General features: G+C 39.1%; 2 long non-coding RNA genes across 2 annotated transcripts; one reads left to right on the top strand and one right to left on the bottom strand.

The window, feature by feature from the left end:
- Positions 1 to 4,309: 4,309 nt before the first annotated feature.
- On the bottom strand, positions 4,310 to 23,460 carry LOC147758108 (uncharacterized). The gene is made up of 3 exons (XR_015316470.1): positions 17,011 to 23,460; positions 11,474 to 11,632; positions 4,310 to 9,747 (listed from the first exon to the last, which is right to left on the bottom strand). It is a non-coding gene; the product is annotated as an uncharacterized LOC147758108 (long non-coding RNA).
- LOC147758109 (uncharacterized) lies at positions 12,508 to 14,212 on the top strand. Its single transcript, XR_015319576.1, has 3 exons — positions 12,508 to 12,819; positions 13,506 to 13,638; positions 13,964 to 14,212. It is a non-coding gene; the product is annotated as an uncharacterized LOC147758109 (long non-coding RNA).
- Positions 23,461 to 24,021: the final 561 nt, after the last annotated feature.

Genomic DNA, 24,021 nt, shown 5'->3' on the forward strand with positions numbered 1-24,021 from the left:
TATATCAACTAATTTCGCAACCCTACATGAGTAGTAATTTTGCTCAGAAAAATTTTAGTTTTTTCAAAATCAGAGAAAAACTATCTAACTTACATATTCTTCGCAAGGTTAAGACTTCAGTGCTGTGCGGACCCATGGGTTGTCGTCCTAAAATTACAAGCAAGAACTAAGTTGCAGTCAAGATATAGAGACATCGTTGCATTTCTTTTGATGAGCACTGTCAGACCATAGCTACTCGGCTATTATCTGGCATACTCAACTCTGCGATCAAGGAAAAACTTAAGAAGCGCATGTAATACCTTACTAATACTTGCAAATAAAGAATGATTCATTCTTCATATGATTATACGAGTGTAACAAATACACTTATGTCTTCATACCGTTTTGCAACAACATGAATGCATTGTGCCGCTCCGACTAACGTAGGTTTTAGGAAAAATGTTTACGATCAACAGAGAACCGGTGTCCCGCAGAAAATCCTTCTCACAGTGCCGGTCTTCCATTGAGCGACTTGCATTGCTTGCTGTATACGAGACGCCTTCAAGCACTATACTCCGATTGGTTTGCTTGGAACGCAAGGTTCTGCTCCAACAACTATATATGAAGACACGTATATATATATATATATATATCACACTTGACATAAATAAAAATGGTTCATCTGATGATTGGTTGAGCCCTACACCTAGTCATGCACACGAGGCGACTGTTGCATAGCGCGACAGGCTTATAATAATTTCTCTGTAGTGAGTTTATTATTTGGTCACACCTTAATCCTTTTGTGTAAAGCTACCTTCAGTATACAGATGATTATATAGATTATATATACGCGGTCAATGTAAAGCAAGGCTGTTAACTTTTTCTTATTTTCCGCAACTAGATGTAGAACGAAGCGGGTGGCAGTGAGCATCTGTTCAGGTGGAAAAGATTTGTATTATAGGAAACACTACCCAAGGGATTGTGCTCACCTCAAGGGGCTGGTATTTGCTTTTTTTTCCATGCCTGTATGTGATTGCTATTTTTTTGTTTGTGAGTGCAAGTCATTCCGTCTCGTACCCGATCGTATCATTCCTGTTTTTCCTGATGGACCTACGTGCCGTTAACTGTTAATAACGTGTCCACATGCGGCTAGATGTCACATAAGCAATGCAAAGGAAGGAAACGTTACGAATGATCTGAAGATTTCTTCGGCATCCGTGTACCTCCATGTAGCAATCCGATATCTTCATTTTTGTTCTCAAAGGTTTGATGCTCATGAGAATTTCGCATAAATTATATGGCAATAGTTCAAATGTTTATAGACTTATAAACAAATGCTGCAAACGTTATCCTTGGGGTTTCTAACTGGCTATCTTTTGAAAATAATGATTATTTTTTTGTCTATGTACATTATTTTATCCATTTACCATATTGGATCATCGACTAATTCGTTTTCTTCAATGACCATTTGATGGCATTAAATGGTAATTTAATTGCCCGTTTCAGTTTGCCTAGCAATCGTTCCACCTTATCGAGAAGGCTGATATTGATTTTAATAGTGTAAATAATACCTATTTTTACCAATAAATATTCAAATGTATATTTAAACCAATATCATTCAGTTTCGCGGACGAATAGTAGACCCAGCTGAATGTATACTTTAATTTTCGAACATATGTGCTCAGCCGTTTACTTCAAAACATGTTTATATGCTCAGCTAAAAGGAGTAAACGCATCTCTTGCTCGAATCTACGCTCCCGATAATGTACCATTACTGCCGCGCTGCTCACTCAGCGACATTTTTTTGAAGAAGTATTTTTCAGTCATGAGCTATTGTTACGGAGGATCCCCTTTTTCAGCTCCTGTGGCAATACCTCAATGGCATCCGGCATAGACACGACGATCTCAATAGCCAATGGAGTAATCCAGCTATCGTCTAAACTGCGCTTGTGTGTTTCTGACTTTATGAGCATTTCGTTTAGGCCTAGTATAGGTGCAATAAAGACTTCCTAGATTACTCTTTTCCTTTGACCAATTTTCATTTGGTTACACAATAAATTCTAGCCTTTCTTACTTAGATCTAACGCGTAGAAGCTTTCTCCAACAGGATCTAGAAAACAAAAGCACGATGTCATAGCAATGCGTACGTACAAAAGATAACAAACACCTGTTATGGGTAAAAATAGATTGCGAGCTAGTAATAGTAGATATACTGACGTTCAGCATCGTTTGTGCTAGCACAAATACACAACCGAATTTTACGTTTCGTTGACGGCATCGTTACGGAAAGCAAATATTCTTCAATGCTATTTTGAAATTTCTCTATACAGTAGCTTATATTTCAATGGCTTCGGGCACTACTGTTAGCCCGAACCGTCTGAAATAAACGTCTAATATTAAAAGCTTGCTTGGCAGGTTATATTTAACTTAGATTAGTAGTACTTTCTCGATTAGTGACGAATTTTTTATGTGAAACTCACTTTGACCAAAGATATTATCGACCACCATTAAGATTACCTTCATTTATAGCAAACGTCTACACGTACCTTGACAAGGTCGGTGACAGGGGAAAAAACATATAGGAACTAACAACGAACGGTAATACATATGAAAAAACTATTAGTTTTCGGCGTTAATTGGCCATCTGAATATTTTAATGGTTAGTGTATTCTACAGTAGAACGTAACGATGCTACGGCCCTGTGAACCGGTCTAGGTACCATTAACTTGTCTCTAGATATATATACGTGCACATAATAGATAAAAGACTAGATCACGCGAATAGCGTCATCGTTCATGAATTGCGAGCGCTCACTTTCAACGCTTCGCTTTATACTTATTTTTTTGATAGAAATTTAGATATAGTATTTCAGGCTCTATCCGTAGTGCCGAAAATAAGGCAAGATACTACACCGACTTGAAACAGCAACGGGAAAATTCAGTAACGTTAGATTTATTTAATGAATCCTTTTTATATTCCTAAATTTGTCATACGGACTACAGTTGCTTGTACAATTTTTGGCAAAACGTTTATAATATCTCAGACGAACGAAAAAACAATTCTTCCAAGAAAATTTGATCACTGACTACTAAATATCTAGCTGGAATTCACAGCCAGGCGATACCTACTTTCTCTAATGTAGAATAAATGCTGTAGATGTTGACAACATGATAACAGGTTATCATTATTTAAAGTAGACAAATCGTCAATGAACAAATTAAGATGCTGTTAGATAGGTGCTTTTGGCAATGCATAGGATGGTCGCGATGTTGCGTATAATACGCAAAAAATTTATAATTCGTATGAAGACGGAGTGAAGTTGGATAGATGACTGCGCAAATGAAGGGTAGATAGTGTACGGCAGCCTCGAGTTTTATTTCTGAAGTACTCTCAGGGCACATTACATAAGATTCCCGTAACACCATAGCCGAGAGTTGATCCGTTTAATGATTTGTACTCGATTTCTCTAGAAAATAAGATAGATTCCATAGTGGACCGCCGATGGAGAGCGCAATCAATGCCTATCTCTATATATATATATATGATTTGATCGTATGGACTGTGCTGACATTTCGCAGATTTCATAATTTTTCATCGTCAGATCACAGATTTTTAATAAGGAATAATTTATCTTTTGATCCCTAAAAACTTTTTATAGTAAAAGAAAAACGTTAAATTGTTTGAATGCCTAAAAATTATTTTTAAAGATTTTTTTAGCATTCGCAGAGCTATGTGTTCATAAATTATGAAAATTAACATATAATAAGAATTAGGAGCGCAGTCTTTATGAAAATTTAACACGATTAAATTAAAATAGATTTTAAAAAGTATGTAATTTTCTATTTCATATATTTAAATTTTTGTTAAATTTGACATAAATATTAAATGTAAACTATAATTTTCTAAAAAGTAATTTTTTATAAAATAGTTTTTTTTTCATATAAAATGCATTTAATTTAGAATTGTAAATAACTAATGGAACAGACAATTTTAGTAAAAAATCTTAAGAAAATAATGTAACAGTTAGCGGCCTATATATAACTGCGAAACTTATATGCGTAAAATGGCAGGGCTCTTGATTGTAATGAACCACGGCGATCCAATAATCTAAATATATATATATATATATATATATATATATATATATATATGTGTTTAAGCAGATTCTATAAGTATTTAAGGAAAAGAGTGGAAAACCGTTTGTTTTTGTGCAAAGTATACCTGTGTTGGTGAACTTCATGTTGTCAACCTGGTCAAATTACAGCTCTATAAAACAACTAACAGCTAATTATCTTGAATGACTCAGAAAAAGACACTAAATGAACTTGAATGTGTTAAATAATATTTCCTTACTTAGGTACACAATAATATTGATTTTAATATCATTTATATGAACTCTACGCAAAATGTAACCTAACGTATTATTACATTGTGCCTTGTAAAATGGCAATGCTTGCCCGCGAAACTTTAAACCTGTTTAAAGTATGCTCTTGATTTGTAAAGAAAATAGTGAAGATCTCCATTTGCTTCAGAGCAATGTGAAAGCACTTTCGACACCTAATAGCGCTCACGGTCTCGATCAAACCTATATAATATCTAACAGTTTCTGAATTGCTTCCTCTGTGACTATGTCGCTGAGGGCATCTAGGCTTTTTAAGCTCAAAAAAAAAAAAGAAAAACGTGAAAATAGAAGTTACATCGGCTATTGTGCGTTTCCGTGAATATAAAAGGCACTACTTGTTACAAAAATACCCATCCAATACACTGACAGCTTTCGTATCGCTGTTAAGAGACCAAGGATAAAATGAAGCGCACGATGTACATTTATCTATATACATCTAGAAGGCACAACACTGTGCACCTTCTGGGTAAAGGTGCTTATAAGAAAACGCTATTATAAAATGTAGTAGTGGCTGAAATCTCCGTATTAGTAAATTTCATTTTCATCATCATTACTGAGTTAACTTAAAGGAAATGCACTAAGTAACTTGATGCATCGATATCGCTGAGGCCCTACGGCTGCTGTCGGATAGCGTGGAAGCAACTAATTTGCTAATATACTACAGATCCACCTATATTCCAACCTTCGAGATAGCGGCATTGTGTGTACTGCTCGGATGCCTTTGTTTTTCCAAATTTGAAAACGTAAGCTTCGTTCTCTATGAACCGATGCATGCGTTCGTGTATTGTCTTATCTACTAATGGTAATGCTAGCAATAAAACATTTAAGGAACACCAATATACTCAGTCGTCATAAAATGGTGATGATGGATTTTAGCGGAAGTGGGTTTTCAGTGGTTCTAACGTCCAGGCTTGCCACTGTCCGGTTTCAGATAGATCCTTTTTTGACGGCATGGAAGTTTTAAGGAGTACAAAAGTGGCTCACTACGCGGAGCAGCTATCCTACAGTAGGGCACCACAGTTTAAGTAACGATAGAGACACTTTATCTTAAACAGGGTGGAATAAAGGTAAAGAATTAGGCTAGAACAAAGACTAGCTGAGCGGCAAAGGTTCTCGCCTGTATAGCTTTGAGATTTTCCCCTAAACAAGTGCAAAGCAAGTAAGATTCGAATTCAACCCGTCTGAAAGCGGTCTTCTCGTGTCTATATGTAAATTTCAAATTGATCCCAATGAGATACCTTCGCTAGATACAAGCCATTCTGACCCCGTTCTTTAATATTTTATTGTAGCATTTTTAATTACGATCTTTGAGTGTTTAGTTTAGTAACATTTCGATATTGAATTCGGAATACATTTGGAAAAAACCGCAGTCGCTTAGATAACTCCTCTCCATTTGGTTTCTTTAACAGTAACTCTGCTTAAATTTTAATTCATACTTTATAATTCATTACCACATTTTGACATAGCAGGAATAACAATCCAATAGGTTTTTTCTCAAAGCGTGAACACGTGTCCCCTCGCTAGCGTTGCTCGTTAGCACACGATATATAAATCCTCTGGATATATTTTTAAACATTAAAATAGATCTCGTCAGACAAACACTTCGCATCATAGTTTTCCTCTCCAAAAAAAACTAATAGACAAAGAACTATCAAGATCGGTACGACCGTTATTGTATGTACATGTATGTAAACTCGTTGTATATGGTTGATTATCATTGTTGCTTACGCAGCCAACAGTTTATTATGTATTAGTGTCCGCTTTAAAATTAGTCATGGTTTTTTATACGTGTCGCCGCTGTTTACTGCGAACCTGGCATCGAATATATTATTAGGTCTTGCGGAATCGGTGGACGGCAGATTCCACCAAAAGACTGCAGAAGATCTAAGTGATATTATATATTTAACATAGGTTTATTTCCAACTCGAAAAACCTATTCTGTGCACTCATTGCATGATAAAATTCATATAAAATACGGTATTCGGAATTCAATGTCCACGCAGGATAAAGTAAATAAAACAGGCTACCTAACCCTTATCAGACCTATCAGATTTAACAGCACTAGCACTGATCATTGTATCCCGGAATTAATCCTTCATGCTTCACTTTATCCCTAACACACGATTACATGTAATATAGGGTCTAAAAACTGAACAAGCCACTCATGTCTATGCGATCATCAAAGATGCAACTAAAAATATAAATATGAATTCCCTAATAATTTTCACCTACTTGATTTTCACTCGGTGGGCCGCCCATCACGATGCTTTTCTCCGAACCTCGAGTTCTGTTCTGAATATTAAACTCGAGTAGTGCTTTGCTATAGATTTCGAATCGCAGATGAAATCGTCGTCAGGAAAGAGCTACTCGGAAGGAGGATCGCTGCCATCAAAGCACTCGAAGAATATGGCTGAAATACTCTTGGTGAACCAGCTGCATTTCAGAGCAATGTAACCACTAACTGATGCTGTGTACGACCGTCTCAATCAAGGTTGGCATCTACAACTCTTGAGGAGTTCAATGGTCCACGGAGGTTTCAAACGGGTAAATCGCTCTACCAGTGGCTTCTCATTCCCTAATCGTGAGTGACGGGCTATCCCGCTGCAGCTCCGATCAGGTCGCGCGGTGACGTAGCAAGATGAATCTGTATGCGATGCCGAGGGGGCAGCAAAGAGAAAGACGACGAAATGAGGGAGCGTTAGCAAGAGATGCCAAAGAGAGAGACATTTCCTTGGCTGGGATCCTTATCGAGCGTCAATCATTGCCATTCGTCCAAGCTCGTGCTTCTCATCTGCGCTGCTCGGGATTATCGTCCTTCGTTTGCACTAGTTCCCGCATCAACTACCCTTATTCTTACTGGGACACAGGAACCAGCGCTGCCCTTTCTCCCTCTCGCTCGGTTGCTGCATGAAGTCTAGATATTCTGCATCTAACGCTATATGGTACACAAGAGAGTGAACGGTAAATCTTTGCAGTCATTGCGACTATCTTTCAAGAATAGAAGCGACAAGTCGTCGTCGCAAATTGATTCAAAACTGACTCACCCCTCTAAGATATCCAACCAATTCCTGACTGAAAATTTCCCAGGTCTCTTGAACGTGTCCACTTTCTTGCTAACCCCCTAATGCCTCCGACGACACGAATGTTATCTTATCTAAGATTAGTCTTAATCCTGACAGACATAGCTCCTGCTTTGGCCCTTTGGAACTGGCGCGCTAACTATGTTTTGCAAAACGAGCCTCAAGCAAAAGAAGACAAACAGCCTTCTGAATATCGATTGGGACCGATAGAAAGCTGTCTGGGTGTCGTTACAAGCGATGTGACGAGGGAAGTGGTATACAGGAGCTCTCATGACTATATATACAGAATAGCTAAGAGGAATTAGAGAACTATCTTTTATAAAATAACAACATTAATCTATTGAAAGGAGAATCACGGCCTTCGTATAGTAATTTGCTAAATTACGGTTGTACGTGAATACCACCTTCGTATGTTAGTGCATTTCGTCGAATCGCTTGCTATAATTATAAATATAGTACTATCAATGTTTAATACATATTTAAGTAATGAGAAATATTTCGAGATTTGAATACTTCAGTCAGTGTCTAAGTGGAGTGCAGTAAATCCTTATTGGAGAATCGTAGGGTCATAATCACTTCATGCCGCACGTTTTGCTTGAAAATTCGATACCGGCTCTAATATGTCACTGAACAATCTTCTAATCAGTGTATTATTATGTGGCGGTTGAAAAGCCGTTACATTATGCTAGATGCGCCTTCACATAAAAAAAATGCCTGCATGCTAATACAACAGATGATAAAGTCTCATATTTTCACATTTACATCATTGTACCTACTCCATCAAACTCTGCTATAATGTAACAGGCGACCAAGAATCTCACTAAACCTCGATTTATCTCTGACATTTCCTGAAGACGCATCAGAAGAATCTGATCCGCAGATTCAGCCATAGTCAGCCGTTCTTTTCAACAATATTACGGACTGTTGCAGTCGCAGATGAAGGAGAATGCTCAAAACGTCGTTCCCCTCGTGCGAATACAATTCGTCTGCCCTTGTCCTTTTTTTTCACGGGTGCGTTACATTCAGTAGCTCTCCTCCGCCCCGCTGTCTACCAGTGGCTCTTATTTGCTGCTGCCTGCAAAACATATGCTACTACTATATCGGTCTGCTGATGGTACGGCCGCCGTTTTGGCTACTACTCTCTCGTAATCGCTTTAACAGTCAGCAGTCGGATAGCATCAGGGGGCCTCCGTACGCCACTACGCAGTAACTTCCTTTCCTTTTCCGTTTCGTTTTCGTCTTTGGAGCCGTACAGTGGAGCATCGAATGCGTCATTAATGGCTTCCGACCACCGCCCAGACAAAAGAATGATCCCTGTTGGAGCGCTCGTCTCACGGCATGGCCAGCTGATCGAGTGGCAAACTCCGTCCATGAAGCCGTGCTTCATGAGGCGACGACCTCAAGCAGCAGTAACAGCAAATGGGAACACATTCAGATACTGGTATACGTGCGGCACCGCCACTCACTGTTCTGCTTTGCCTAAGGCTCGAAAGTACTCCAGATAGAGCGATGGCGAAAACAGAATAAGAAGAAAAAGACAAGGAAACTCTCTTCGGATCACAACGGTTGGTTTTTTTCCACCAGTGACCTATTGCGTCATTGTTGCTCGACGGCGCTCCTGCCAGCTGTATGATTCCGGCGCATGTCGAGATTTCGCTCGTTGTTTAGCTACTTCGTTACAGTTATTGTCAAAGGAGCTCGGAGGGAAGAGGGAATTTCCCTGGGTTTTTGTAGGTGTCAAATCGGGCTCATTATATGGTATGTATGCGCCCATAGAAACGTAGACACGTAGAACCTAACTGAGTTCTCTTGTTTTTCGTGCGTTCGACAATTCGTACCTGTCCCTTCATCGCTGCTAGTGTTGTTCTACCTCAGCTTCCTGATAGTTTAAGCTGGCCGGTTCACTGGCTTGTTTCCTGTAGCCTAGGTCTCTGGGTGCCTGACGACTTTCTCGAATGAGCTTCTTGTAGTCCAACCGAACCCATCTCAGTGTGGTAGTGTACTCAGTTTGCAAATGCTAGAGTTCAAGTCAGAAAGCTTTGAACAGGAAAGCCACAACCTATAGTGAAATGCAACTTGTAGGGCTCCGCTCGATAAGAACTATGCTTGACTGGGTACACAGCGCAGGTAAACTATCCACCCTGTCTTTTGAAGAGAAGTCTCTGCGGGCGACAGCTGACCACCGGGAGAGGGTGGTTACAAACCAACCCTCAACTCAGGTGCTTAACCTCCAAATGGCAGTGTCGGTTCCTGATCCTTATTTAAAGTAACCTTTGGCGCGGTGCCCTAAAATTTCTCACCGATCAAATGAGAACAGGTCGTTTTGTAACAGTTAGAATTATAAATTCACTATAAATCATCTAAATAAGCAACTAGTTAACTCCATATCTTGACGCCCATTTATGCTTTGCTTAAAGTATTAATTTACCAAATGCTTAGGCTCTATTTCAATAGTTTACGCACTCGGATTTTATCACGTGCTGAAAGAGTTTAACTAAGAGACCTTCTGTCCTAGTAATCCAAAAACGTACAGCAGGGTTATCAAATAAACAATGGAATTCAACTGTAAACTAATAGAAGTTCTTACCCTCAACACGGTTTTTCTAAAATTTCATAACATATTTATGTTTAATTTGAATGCCAATGGAAATTTATAATAAATATGAAAAAATAAAAATATGTCTGTTGAAAAGAATAGCATTGGGATAGGACAGAGCCAGACGACTGCATTATAACTCCCCATTATGCGAAAGCCAATAAGTGTGCACTTTGCTTGTCCTTTAAGAATCACACGTAAACTATATATTCAGTCAGCGAAACACAAATGTAACTTGGTTGTAAAATGTTGTTACAAAATATTAGTGTGGAATAGATGAAAAAACAAAATAATTGATTTCGAGAGTAGGCTTCTTTGTAATTTTTTAGCTTTTTGCTAGGACTATATATATATATATATATATATATATTAATTTGCGCTCGGCCTACCTATTGCTTATCCCTATATATGAAAACAAACTTCTTGAAGAAATATAGCCCTACCATTAGGCAGGGTATTATCCTGTACCGGTTAGGAGTTCCTGATGGCATCTCGCCTTCTCCTTCGCTCTTTTCATAAAACTTCACTGATTTTGTAACACTGTTCTCGCTATCTATTTTCAATAATACGCTGGCCACGCATGTAACAGAAGCACCCAAACACAAAGCTGGCCAAAACCTTTGAATGCAAGTTCTCCTGGTCGTGACGTATTAACCATAGTTCTGTAATAGACGATCATAAGCTGTGATCGTGCAAAAGGTGACGCTGAACACCCCAGCATTTCAATGCCAATAGTCAGTAAACAGAGAAAAGCACGGATTCATAATTTCAGTGTCTCGACCGATCATTAAATCACAGCTGGTAACATTGTGTGGTTGGTCTCGGTGTTGACTGCTTGAAAAGTAGTGTCATAACTAAAGTGGTTACCTTCGAAAACTCACACAATGTCGACCCTTCACGTATTTTAGGCCGCCCTAATTACCGTGCGTAAATGGAAATATGTCGTCCTTCTTCATTTTGTTTACCGATAACAAATAAGATATGATTTTTCAAGTATTCTTTCATTCGTTTACTGTCATGTAAATACAGAAGGCAGACTAGAATGTTTTCATTAAGAAATTTTAATAATGTAACCCACTTTTCAAATGTCAGATTAAAAGTCGGATACAAATGCAGATTAAAATGGTTTCGAATGCATTTTATGTACGAGAAATAAGTACTGCGAGTTCACACCGACAGCATTTGAACCCCGATTATCGCGATCCAGCCGATGATGCGAATTTCGGGGGCACAAGATCTATCGGACTAGTTTTCGTCTGCAGAACTACAGGCTTATGGTTGGTACGTAGAGCTCTATAAAGCATTGAGCCAATGAGCGTTATATTAATACAGTATTAGAACGTTTGTTTGTAGTAATGAAAAATCCGTTACAAGAGAACAGACTCAAAGAAGGCTATTAGGGATCTTCGCACTTGCCTGCTGACAGATGACCAAGTTATCACGGAACGAAGGCTCCCAGAATCGGAAGAGCGACAAGATTTGGTAATTGCAGATCCTTGGAATCGTTGGTTGCGTTGAATGTAGATGGCCTACAGCGCCATCTACACGTTCAGCTAGCACACCGTGTCGAAGACTCTACGGCGTACAAAAAGGGTTTATATAAATAAAAGTAGCCTTGCTTACATCGTCTCACAAAACGACCGGTTTATCGGACTATTCAACCGATAGAAGCATCCATCAAAAGCATTCTTTTATACTGCTGTTATATGATGTGATTGTGAGCCAAGCAAGGCCCGCCAGTTAGCCTGTGGACTATTTGATGTTCTGCACGTTAGAAACGCTCAAGAAAAGTAATGTATCGTTTCAAAACATTCATTCCGCTAGCTACTATGGTTCTTCGCTTGATGTCTTAGATCACTTTTGTCAGACGTCTGAGGCCTGCCTTAGGGTCTAAACCTATTTTCACGGAGCGCATGAGTGTCCTACAATAGCACACTTATAATTCAAGTACTTTATCAAATAAAGTTTTAGCTGCATAATTAACTACACAACACGCTTTGTTGTGCTATAAATAACACAAACGAGCTTAAAAAATGTGGATCTTTTCATTGGTTTTCATTCAGCTCGTGAAGGCGGTAAAGGATTGACGGATTCTGCATGGAGATTAAGCTGTGTGCTGAAAAACCTGTCTATAGTACTTTAACCTATTTATCTTCAATCAACTAAAGCTCAAAAGTTCTCTTTTTGTAGCTTGATATGCTTCAAAGGATTTCCTATCCAGACAGCTTGTTTGGAACACTTCAATGGAGCGTCGCGTACTAAACTGAAAACTCTATTTGGTCCAAGTTGGTTCGATAATTCTCCAAAAACATCTTTTGGAAAATTTCAATTACCCTGTAAGATGATTTGCTTCTGTCACAACCAAAAACTGTTAGCGATTAGTGGCTTTGCCAGTTTCTAAGCTCCAGGCACCGCAGCAACGAAGTCCTGGCTAGTTAGCTAACCAATGCTGTACCACGGACTCGTTGCGCCTTCTAATTTTGATCCACCCCTCAGCCCTATACTAAACGTTTTCTCCTACAAGCTCGGACGACCGTTTAGCATATTTTTTTATGCGGAAAACAAAAGCAATTGCTGAAAATTACGTTATTTCAGGATCTGCACGTATATCCCTTTTCCAACTGGGTACCATTATCCTGCATACCTATTTAGTTGTTGTGTGTGCCTGCTCTCATCTGGTCGTTTGTGGTTATTAGAACTGTTGTTCCATCCCAGGACGAGCCGAGCGTTAGATGTTGGCAATGAGTAGAGTTTCTTTAGAGGTTTGTTTCTAATTCTGTATACAATTAGCTTTTGTAATCGTTAAAATGTTTGTTTGGGAAGTTTTGTTTACTTTTGCAGTCCTATACCGATACCAGGCACTAAACTAGATACGTAAAAGGAATAGATATGTCTTATGATTACCACTGAAGAGTAACTTCTTTTTCTTAACTGTCGAAAACTCCAGATTTTTTTAAGATAGGTAGTATAAAAGATTCAAATGCCTTTCTTTTAGCTAGATCTATCTATAAAACAAGTTGGATACAACAAAAACTCACTGTATGAATGGTATTTCATACAAATCTGTGTGGTCAAAGCAGAATGGTCTAGATATGTCACATGGCGTGAACAGATAAACAGGAAGCTACCTTGTTTTTTTTTTCAAAAAAATGCCTGTGATTTACTGAAAGAAAACCATAGAAAATAACCTCTCCTAGCAATTATTACCGTACGCTATTTAGTAGCATGTAGCGGCGGCAGAAATATGTATTGTTTTTGGTACCTATAAAGACCGAGTACAAGACTTGAATGCCTCGTTGTATGTAAGAACATCTGGGCAATGCTTTTTATAATTTTTACTATATTCGGCTTCGGTATATATAAAGCCGTACGTAATATATTGAACTGTAGAAGTTTTTATGCATTTTTGGAAATTGTAGATTTTCAAAAATGTTAAACACGTTTACAGACAACTGACGTCGTACAGGTCGCAGGAGACGGCAAACAACTGAAAGCGTACGAGGCCGACAGGCGTTGCGCTGGCACTGAAGAAAATGGACAACGCAGAAAAGTTCAACGTGGAAATATCTCAGTAGCTGTTGGTAGGTTAACCGGTATTTGCCATTGCCAAGCAATAACTAAAGTTATTTGTATAACAATACGATTACGTAAAGGTCTGTTCAAGTTGTGTGCACGTAATATAGCATCAATAATAGCGTTTCAAAACAAGCTAAGGCTATACAGTTATCTTTTCTTTATTGTCTAATTTTTCTTAGTGATCGTACTACCTGACGAAACTTACAGCTCAACCCTTCGTCATATTGGATTGCTAATGCCACAAAATACTATAGCTTAATTTCTTAGATGTTCAGCATTTAACTGGGCTCTGGCTGCGCGTGTGCCTTAATTAGAAAACCTTTACGTTAGGAAATTAACAACATCTGAAAAATGCGTCAAGGAGTTCTCGGTATGATTTCTGGGATCGATTCTAACTTTGATGGTACGAGAGCTATGAGAGCAAATCGGCACACAGGCTCACGTTCTGCATTAGAAGAGCTTCATCGCATCGCGTACGTGGGACAGTGGGTTTGCGTGCGCTAGGGCTGCGTCAATCTGGACCTATAATAAGCTTCAGCTACTATGCGGCGTTACGCGGTGCAGTCTCTCCAATCGACGTTAAAGTTCGAAATGTGTTTATACGTTCACAGAATATAATTGTATCCTTTTACACACAAATATGTTATTCGCATTAGGTAACATATCTGCGTCTTGACAAACTGTTTAGTATAAAGTACGTACCTGTACAAAAGCCGTTGCTTCCGAAATACGAAACCTTACTTATTTTGTCTTTAACGGATTATCTATGTCAAACTATGTATGAATAAATGATATACATTTCCATTCGGGCGACGCATTTGAAATAACGGTGGAATCTAATTACGAGGTGTAGAGATGATCGTCGGAACGACTCTGACTGCAACGAACGCCCGAGCAGTTGAGTGCGTGTATGCGTACGTCCATTGGTTCGTCGGCAGCCGACCGATCCATAGAGCGACCTGACCGAGAAGATGAGATGAACGGACGAGACATGGCTGAACCAAATCGCTTGTTACCTTTCTGGTTAGATAGTAACCAGGTGGGCAAACAACGAAGGCACCCAAGGCGGCATTCCTCACCCGTCACTGATGCTTCTGCGGAGAATATGTGTTAAGGATATTCAGGTGGCTGGTGCGCTATCTGAGTAACTGAACTGGACAGAGAACTCCTTTGAAATGCAAATGTCCATTTGTGTGAGTAGCCGTTGACGGGCTTGGGCGCTAGAGGCCACGCTCAGAAAAAAGGTAACAAGTTAGGGAGCCAAAAAGAACGGAGCGTCCGAGTCGCTCTGCGATCTGGCCGCGGGCGCCTAGTCGGGATGTCCGTAAGATTGGCGGGTCACTCTTTGTCTCGAAAGTAGACGGTCAAGCCGTGAAACGCCACGAGAGATTGAATAGTGTTTCCAACGGCTTCGAGAGAGCTAGCTCTTTGGATCTTATACGGGCCACAGCATAGTTACGACGTAGGAAAGTCGGCGCGAGTAACTCATTTTCTCCTACCTCGAATGGAACGAGTTAAGCTGTACATTGAAATTCAAAACAAAGCTAAAAAGAATGGTGGTACGCACTTCTACATGAACGCACACACATATATATGGATGATATATTTAAAACAAGCGCTTTCTGTTAATGAGATGTGCTCCGTCAACGTTGATTTTGGGAATCAGTGCAATACTGTATCACAAGTCGTGATTGGATGACCCGCAGAGAGACCTCTACAGCCGAGAGTCATGGCAAGCATTTGTGCAGGTTTGTACAACCTTACACATTGTCGCAACGTAAATAAGTTATAGATATTATTATGAAAGATGGATTAAAATAAGTGCCTAGATTTTTTAGATCTATCCATCTCCGTAATGAAAATTTAAGCTCATAATTAATGAACTAAAAATTATGATATGACGAGTAGACCAGCACCCTTATAGGTCGGTAGGTTTGAAGTTTTATCCGCAAAGACGCTGAATAATGTTATGAGTTAGTAACTGTGGCCAAAGGATGAAGTATGGTGTCCATGAAGGTTTCGATAATTAAAAGAGCAGTCCTGCCACCTTAATGAATGAAATAATTACTTTGTATTGTATAATATAAATTTACTTTCTAAATACCATATACTAAAATTTCGATGGTAATACGGTCGACAGCTATTTTGATTTTTCTCAGATTACTGACGTTTCGGATCAACTGATCCGTCAATAGCAGATGTACCGTTTAAATAGGTACAAAATTTAATTGGTACAGCTGCATGCTCCTGGCTAAGTTTCATGTACTGTAAAATTTGCATGTAGATAAACCGTGTCCTCACTCGGCCGGGATGCACAGAATTACACGGTTTATTGTAACATGTTTAAAGGGTGATGTCTACACAATGTTTTCAAATCCGAACGGGCAAAGTACACATGATAAAGAATCTTGGGATCGCGTGAACAAGGTAGACCCTGTTGCCTAATTTCGTTCTAGGTTCTACTGGGACCGCGCAAATATACGCAAGTAAAATCGTGTGTGGGTTTAAGAGAGAAATAATAATTAATAATTGCATAAGTTTGCTTTCTACTGCATTACGTTCTCCTGATGTATATAATGTTTTGTGTTCGACTACAATCCATAGTGGGTAATGTTTATTTGAATCAATGAAAAATAGCTGCATGATATAAACAAAACAACAGATAAATGTATGTTTCGCTGTTGAATATAATAATTTTTTGGAATGGTAAAGTATATCCATGGCCGTTTATTGACACATTTTCAGTTTTGGTTTGTGTGTCCTATATTAGTGATAAATAATGCATTGATTGATTAACATCCCTTATATCAAGTATCCTCTGTCCTAAAGAAGCTGTTAAGCTTTTTGCCTGCACAGAGGCCTATTCTAGAATGGTAAACCATGACGATTTTCAACTCTACCGGTACGAATACCATAGACAATTGAAACCTAAAGCTCTCTGATGCAACATCTAAGAAAATCTATTTGATTAAGCTTTATAGAACGCTTTGTCTCCCTTATAAAGATCCAGTTTATATGCTTGCAAGACGGCAGAGTTAGGTTTTTGACCTTGCACGCCAGGTCCCTGTTCATTGTGTTCAGACTTTGACACTATTTTTTCTATATAAAATGTCAACAGTTATTATGCTTCAAAGGTATAATATACATCCACGTAACAGACAGACAGACAGACGTGTCAAATGAGGCAACGTCACGTAAAGTTTTGAATTATTGCGCCAGATACGGATCAGTTGCGTTCTTGAAATCTTGACAACGAAATTGAAGGTCATACGGATAAGCACATAAATTAAAGGCGATACTCTATATATATATATATATAATAAACGGCTAATCATGCATTTGAACAACCTGCAGCAATCTGTCACTTTTTTGCTTACATGAGTTGAAGATCGGTGCGAAGATGCTTAGCGGGAGGGATACAGCGTTGAATATTCGTAGAACCCGTTTCTGCTCTACAATGACGTTTTCCGCAAGTTGCGAGGCCTCCTCTACTCAATATCTCTATTTTGCAGATTTAAAACTTTTATGCGAAACGTTAGTACCGGGTATATCAAAATAGTGTTTGCCTAATGTACCAGAGTGACTTCTCTGAATGGTTTCGGCTCTACTATTTGAATTTGATGCAAAGCCGGGCTACTATCCATAAGGTCAATGGTAATGTGGATTGTATGCAAGCACACAAGAGGTTGTTCAATGTGTCGATCCTCCTTTCAGCTAAGACTATTGAAAAAAAATTCTTTTTTCGACATGTTAGAACTTGTTCTGATTCGGCTGAGATTATGTACGTATGCACGTGCATATGTAGGGTATGCTTGCTATCTTATTTGCCCGCTCAGACGAAGTGTACCGTTAACATCAAAAAGTGCTGCCGTTTGCAGGTACAAGTGGTCTATGAGACGGTGATTTGAATAAAGTAGTATCAAAAAAAAAATTTGAATACGTTGGCAAATTTTTTCATTTTATGCTACATTTCCTTATGGAGAGGCCCCTATTACCTCGCTTAATTATTTAAACTAACGCCAAAAGAATTCAAAGGTCGATTTATTTTTTCAGCTGAATCATTAGGTTGAATTATATTTATTAAGTAGGATTCGAGGAAGAAGCAACACATCATAGAGTACCGTTCATGTGGATGCATACTTCACAATGAGTCGAAAAACTTAAATCTAGATTGATGAGAAATATTTTGTGCAAGTTCGCTTATCGGAGTTTATTAACACATATTAATAGGAAAAATATTATCTTTAATTAGGTCGAAAAAGACAAAGGGCAGAGTTTAGGGTGCGCGCCTTCTAAGGTCCACTCCATTTTATTCAGTAGCTCATAAGACGTCATTTTATTTTTTGCTCAGCTCCCAGTTTGTGCAATCGCTAAACCACAAATCTCCAAAGTACGAAAACATTTCAAGCCTGCAGGTATGGTGTGCCAACTGCCTTTCAAGCATAGACCACGACAATTTCTCAACAGACAGATAAATGGATTGGTTATGGTCAGTATAGAATTTATATGAATATTAATAAAGAATGTTTGATGAAAAAACCAGGCGCAAACCGACTAGTTGTTTCCTAAAATCTCTTGAAATTTATTAGAGCAGCAGATAGGTTGAAAGAAAGCTTCCCTAATTATAGAAGGTTGAGACAATACCATTTTTGCTACTATACGTTACAATAAAAGCTATGCAGATATAACAATTTTTTTTGTTCCAGTTAACTGGAAGTTACCACCTTTGGTAAAAACAAAAACAATCGTAAGACGCGCAGTAAATACTTCAGTCGAACATTTTGAGAACCGTCTAACTAAACTACTAACTTAAAAATCACCAGTCACAGATGTGTGCAAACAGATTGTCGATTGCAGTCGATGCGAGTAACTTTCCAACATATGGAGAGCTCGAATTGGCCATGGTGGGTCTGTCGAAAATTGGCGATTTCGTGTAGCAAGCCCCTTCCGCACCTTACCTGGCAATGTTTGTTGACAATGTCTGTACAGCAAGGCTGCACAACCTTACCGCTTGTTGTGGTAACTCGCTTTGCTTCGAAATTGCCGTACTATCGGGGTTTAGCTGGCATTTTATCTATAACTTGTAAAAGCCACGTACATCGAGGAGCAGGTATACTCCATCGCCGATTCGGGAACAGAGTACACAAGCATCGTTACCATATATCTGCTTGCGGCCGGTCACCAAGTCGTAACACGAACGCCCTGCCTTTCAAACTGAAAGCAGCAAAGTTAGAGGACTGCCGTGCCTGTGGTGGGGAAAAGGGTCACACTGAGCTTTCTTCCACCTACGCAAGCGTAAATATCCATGGACGAAGAACTGGGAAGTAGCTACACAGATACTCCAGCTCATATGGAACATCTGTATTTAAAATGCATGCTTGCCGACATACGCATTGTACAAGGGTAGGTGGATATATGTACGTATCGATGTGGCCGTTGGCTTCCGGGTCAGATCTAGCATGTGCTGTTTCTTTAAGGGTTTGTATGCAAACCACCTACAGAAGTACTTGAGGAATAACTCCCTTAGATTAAATTTCTTTTCCTACTTTATTAGCTCTAACAAGTTCTAGTTAATAAGCTTTTAGTGCAAGTACCGTTCTGGGTTTGTGTAGCCTAGCTACCAAGGAATAGTCTTCGTCGTTTTCAGCGCCGCTTCGCTGGACAGATCCAAATTTCGTTAACAGAAGCTTAGAATATACAGTTAAATTTTATACTAGGTAAGAAATGTATCGTATTTCCAATTATGAAAGTGGAGTAAAAATAAGAGACATGTCAATAATTTCAGAACTATTATAAAATCTAGGTTTACCTTAACAACGACCTTTTTCTGACGTAGGTGTCGAAATTCTTTTCTGAATAATTTTCATGACTGTTTTTGTGTACTCAAAAATAGGATGGTAAAAATGACAAGAAAATTCCTGGTGTACATTTAAGACACATTAGAAACCTTTCCCATAAACTCCAACGTTACGTGCCAACAGCCACTTGATTCCGGCATTATTCTTAGTCAGCCATATTAAATTCCGAGTGGAGCTCTGATCTTTGTGCATACATTATGACATGATATAATTCGAGGACGAAGCCCAATAGCGACTTTAGGTAGAAATTGTGATGTATTCACCCCAAGAACGACTTCACTCCAAAATTCTCTATTTTGGATATTGTAACGTAGCCACTAGACACTTTTAGCATACTTAATACACTAAACACTGTTTGATTCCTCTGCTAAATTAATAAAAAAAAAAAAAAAAAAAGCAAATAAAGTAATGATCGTTTGTGTAAGGACCCCATGAATTAACAGGTTATTCTCTTGGGTTCTTGAACAATAGGACTGAAAAATATTTCGAGCTCTTCTTGCTGTTAGACGCTTGGTCTTCAGTGCGAAATAAGATGTATGCATACCAATTCTTGAACCTAAACGACATTACGTATCCATAACTTATGTAAAAAAAACACATTGCTATTACGGTTTCGTTAACTTTTACCGTAATTCACCTGTATATTCAATTGCGTGTCGAATAACTGTGACACTGCGTAATTTCCTTTTTTAGCTTTCACTGCCTATAATGTTCTTTGCAGTTTTTACAAAATATTATAAATCTGTAAAATTTGTAACGGTGCTTGCAATCGTCTTAGTTTTATGAAGCCTTGCTTAGCTCAGCTTCAATCACTACTATAAGATCACACATATAGATCAGACCGAGTTGTTTCATCAAACGACATTCAAACACAGGCATTTATTTTTTTCTAGATTAGAAGATATAGATTTTTTTTTATTAAAGACCTATTTTACTTTTTCTGTTCTGCAATGCGCACAAACCCTTTTTTTGGTCTGTTTGTATGAGCCGTATCACCAAATGACGACTGGCTCAGTGCCTCTGAGCGTACTCCCTCTATTGACTATTATCTATTAATGGCCGAATCTGATAAGAGATTATGAACTTATAAAGCACCGAATATTTCCCTCTAACAGGCTCCGTAACGAAAAACTGAAAAAGCTCCCATTAGGATGCACCTGAGTGTACCTTCTTCCAAGGACGAATCCTTTTTGAGCCAGGGAAAAATTTCTAATCGACAAAAGCGTTATTGACGATAATTGCATTTAATCCTATTCACCACCATAGTACCATTCACTCCCCGACTATGTTCACAGGACGCAGCTCTATATAATAAATTAAAATACTTGTGTTATTTTGTATATAGTTATACTAAACAGGAACCCCACAAATGGGGTGGAATGAATCTGAATAAAACGAATATATCTATCTAATAGATCTATGTACAAAACGAATAGCTGCAGCAAAACCCGGTCGTTTCCGAAAAAGCTTTTCAAATGTTTTTTTAAGTTGCGATTCTTTCAAGTGTTCATATGTAATAGTGACTCTAACATAATACATCGTTCAATCCCTCATACGACGCCACACTTCAAATGAAAACGCATTGGAAAAATATTTTTAATACGCAAATGTTGTTTGACATATGTATATTTCACTTAAATGATCTGTTACACGAAGAGGTGAGTCTTGTAAAACCATATTCATAAAGTAACGAAGAATATTACAGAACATCTATGGAATCGGAATTATAACGTACATAGTTCGAACTTTTGACACATGCGCACAGAACCCAATCGCAAGTTATGGAACTGGATATTTTTTTGAAGGAGGCAGTCAACCTACGTGATTATATCCCTAGTATAAAGTTATAAGTCATCAGTTAGTTTTTTCACCCATGTTAAATCTGCGTTGCTCGTTTTGCTTTTCAAATTTCCTAGGTTGTTGAATGTATAAGACACATTTATCTATGTCCTACCGACGGGACGTACTAAGCTTTGCTTAGTATGCTCATGTACTCCCAGACTTTTTTATATGGCTGCAACACGGCGTTTAATCATTATTGAATAAAGCGTACATCATCAAGCTGTTCTGGGAAAGAGTTTGTTGGGGCCTATCAGTAATCTGTAGACTGCTGTAGAACGAGATTCAACGCAAAGTTATTAACGCGGAGAAAGTTAAAGTTAAGGAACGGGGAAACTGTACTGGCTTGCTCTCGCGAACGGTCTGGTCACCGTTGTAAGGACTGGAAATTTTAAAAGAGACATAAGAACACTTTCTATTCAGAAGCACAATAACTTGAAGTTAGCATTATTATAACATGTGCCCCTCAAGCTCCAATCGCTAAAACAATTCTAATACTCCAATTTACTAATTGAAATTTTATAACACGATATAATACAACATTTTCACACCTATCGATCAGTAGGTATAACGACCAACGATCCACAAGACGCTGATATACTTAATCATCAGAAACCCGCTATACGTCGCTCAGCTCGTTCCCGTGAGATTCTTTGGCAAGTTTTTTTTTTATTATAGCTGTACGGTCTGCTCTTATCTATCACACCATTGCTATAGTTAGGTATACTTTATGTGAATATTTTATCTTAATAAAACTTTGTTTGAACCACAGCTGTGGGCAGTCTGCCTAGACGACAATGCAACTTACTCGGAACGGAACACTCTGGCTTTTAGATAAGCGTCGTTCACAATGATGTCGAACGGTTGCTGAATAATAAATTAGTAGTGATTAAAAATGACATGAGACAAATTATATTAGAGGGTTCTTTTGAATAATGATTTGATTTACTTCGTTCATGTATTGACACCGCCTCGGTGACCTCGGGCTTGTGGAGCAACGCTGTGAAGGTCCTCTGCTCTTAACTGCCCCCAGAATCAACGAAAAAGCATTTTCGCACCTATTTTATACTACGCTACGTGGTGCAAGGCGGTTGTATAGACTGCATAGAAGTAGAAAGTCGTATTTGTATACAACCAGCATATTAAGGACGTCCTAGTCACATTCAGACAAAGTTGAATCTAATCTCTCGGTGAAATTAACTACACTCTAACGCATCCTCCAGAGTATCGGAGCACATGGTGAATAGGTAGACTTGTCAGACTTCCTATTCTAGAACTTTACATCACTACCGCAATCGTCGAAAAAATTCTATCAACCTACGTAGCTCTTCTACTGAATTTAGATATTGAATAGCCGGTTCGATGTGCTGACCAATTTTTATTGATCCCAGAACGGCTTTCTAGTATATGAGTTACCTTAAAATAAAGCGAGGTGATTCATATATTTCCCCATTGCACCTATAATGCGCACTGCTACTCCAATAGTCGTCATCAAATTTCATTAGAAACAACAATATGGAATACGACAAGTTCCCGGCTACGTCCGTGTATCAATCTAATCTCGAGTCCTCGTGCCAAAACTGTTGCTATAACAACGTATAAGGGTACTTCTCTTATATTTTCCAATACCAATCTGCAGCCTCTGTTATGAGCAACAATGTATCATCCAATACCGAAAACACACGCTGTAGAAATATATGGCTAGCTGCCAACATGACACATACACAGCCAAAGCCGTGAGCTTCCGCATGTGTTGTTATGGAAACAACCACGAAAAAGGCGCAAAAAGCCGCCCGCTTCGTCCGTCGGCACCCTTCATTCGTCTCCAGCCCCTTCTTGAAGCGCCACTTTGATGGTGTCCTGGATCGACGCCTCCAATAACAGCGAAGCCGCCACTGTAACCCGACGAGTAAAGGCAGTTGTGAATGCTTGGCTTCATACCGTTTCTGGTATCGCCACTCCTGGAACTGTTGGCGACGAATGGGGGTAAACTATCCTTCTATCTAGCCCCAGCCTGTTCTCTAGTCCCTGTTTCAGGCGCCACGGGTCGCACGGAGCTACGAGACGAACCAGCTCGGGATGGGTGTAAAAAGTTTCCATTTTTGCACTCTTACAGTTTTGCTAGCTTTTTTACATGCCGTCAAAGCCATACGATCGTGTTACGCTCTGTTACTATGCTATGCTACGGTACACTACAAGAAGCTAGTAACGATGAGCTGGTAGTCACTCATCGTCTTGGCACTACCACCTAACTAATAGCTAGGCCTGACCCACCCCCGGACCGCCCGACTTCAGCTAGGTTTCCTACAGAGCCTGTACAGCATCGCAAAAGCAGCGGCATATAGAAGCAAACGAGAATTCATGGTGTTTCCCGTCCCTTCTACATCGGCACGATGAGGCCTAGCCTCACAAAGTGCCACCGTGCCTGTGTATGGTTTGCTTTCTATTTTTCCGCCTAATAATATTTCACAATTCCTCGGAGAGTCATAAACATCTCGTCTTTAGCTTTATCAAATTAATATTCTCTTTTGCGCCCACTCTCATGCGCATAGCGATGCAGCTTCTGCATCCGCGGCGGCGGTTGCCGCGATGGCCGCAGTAGCCACAGACCAGCATGAAACTTCTTTCCTCCTTACGCCCCCCGTTCAACTGCCCTATTTTCCCGTCTCTAAGGGCACCGTCTTCTCGTCC

This window comes from Varroa destructor, unplaced genomic scaffold (genome assembly GCF_002443255.2).
Source record: "Varroa destructor unplaced genomic scaffold, Vdes_3.0 BEIS01000001.1, whole genome shotgun sequence".
NCBI classification, from domain to species: Eukaryota; Metazoa; Arthropoda; class Arachnida; order Mesostigmata; family Varroidae; genus Varroa; species Varroa destructor.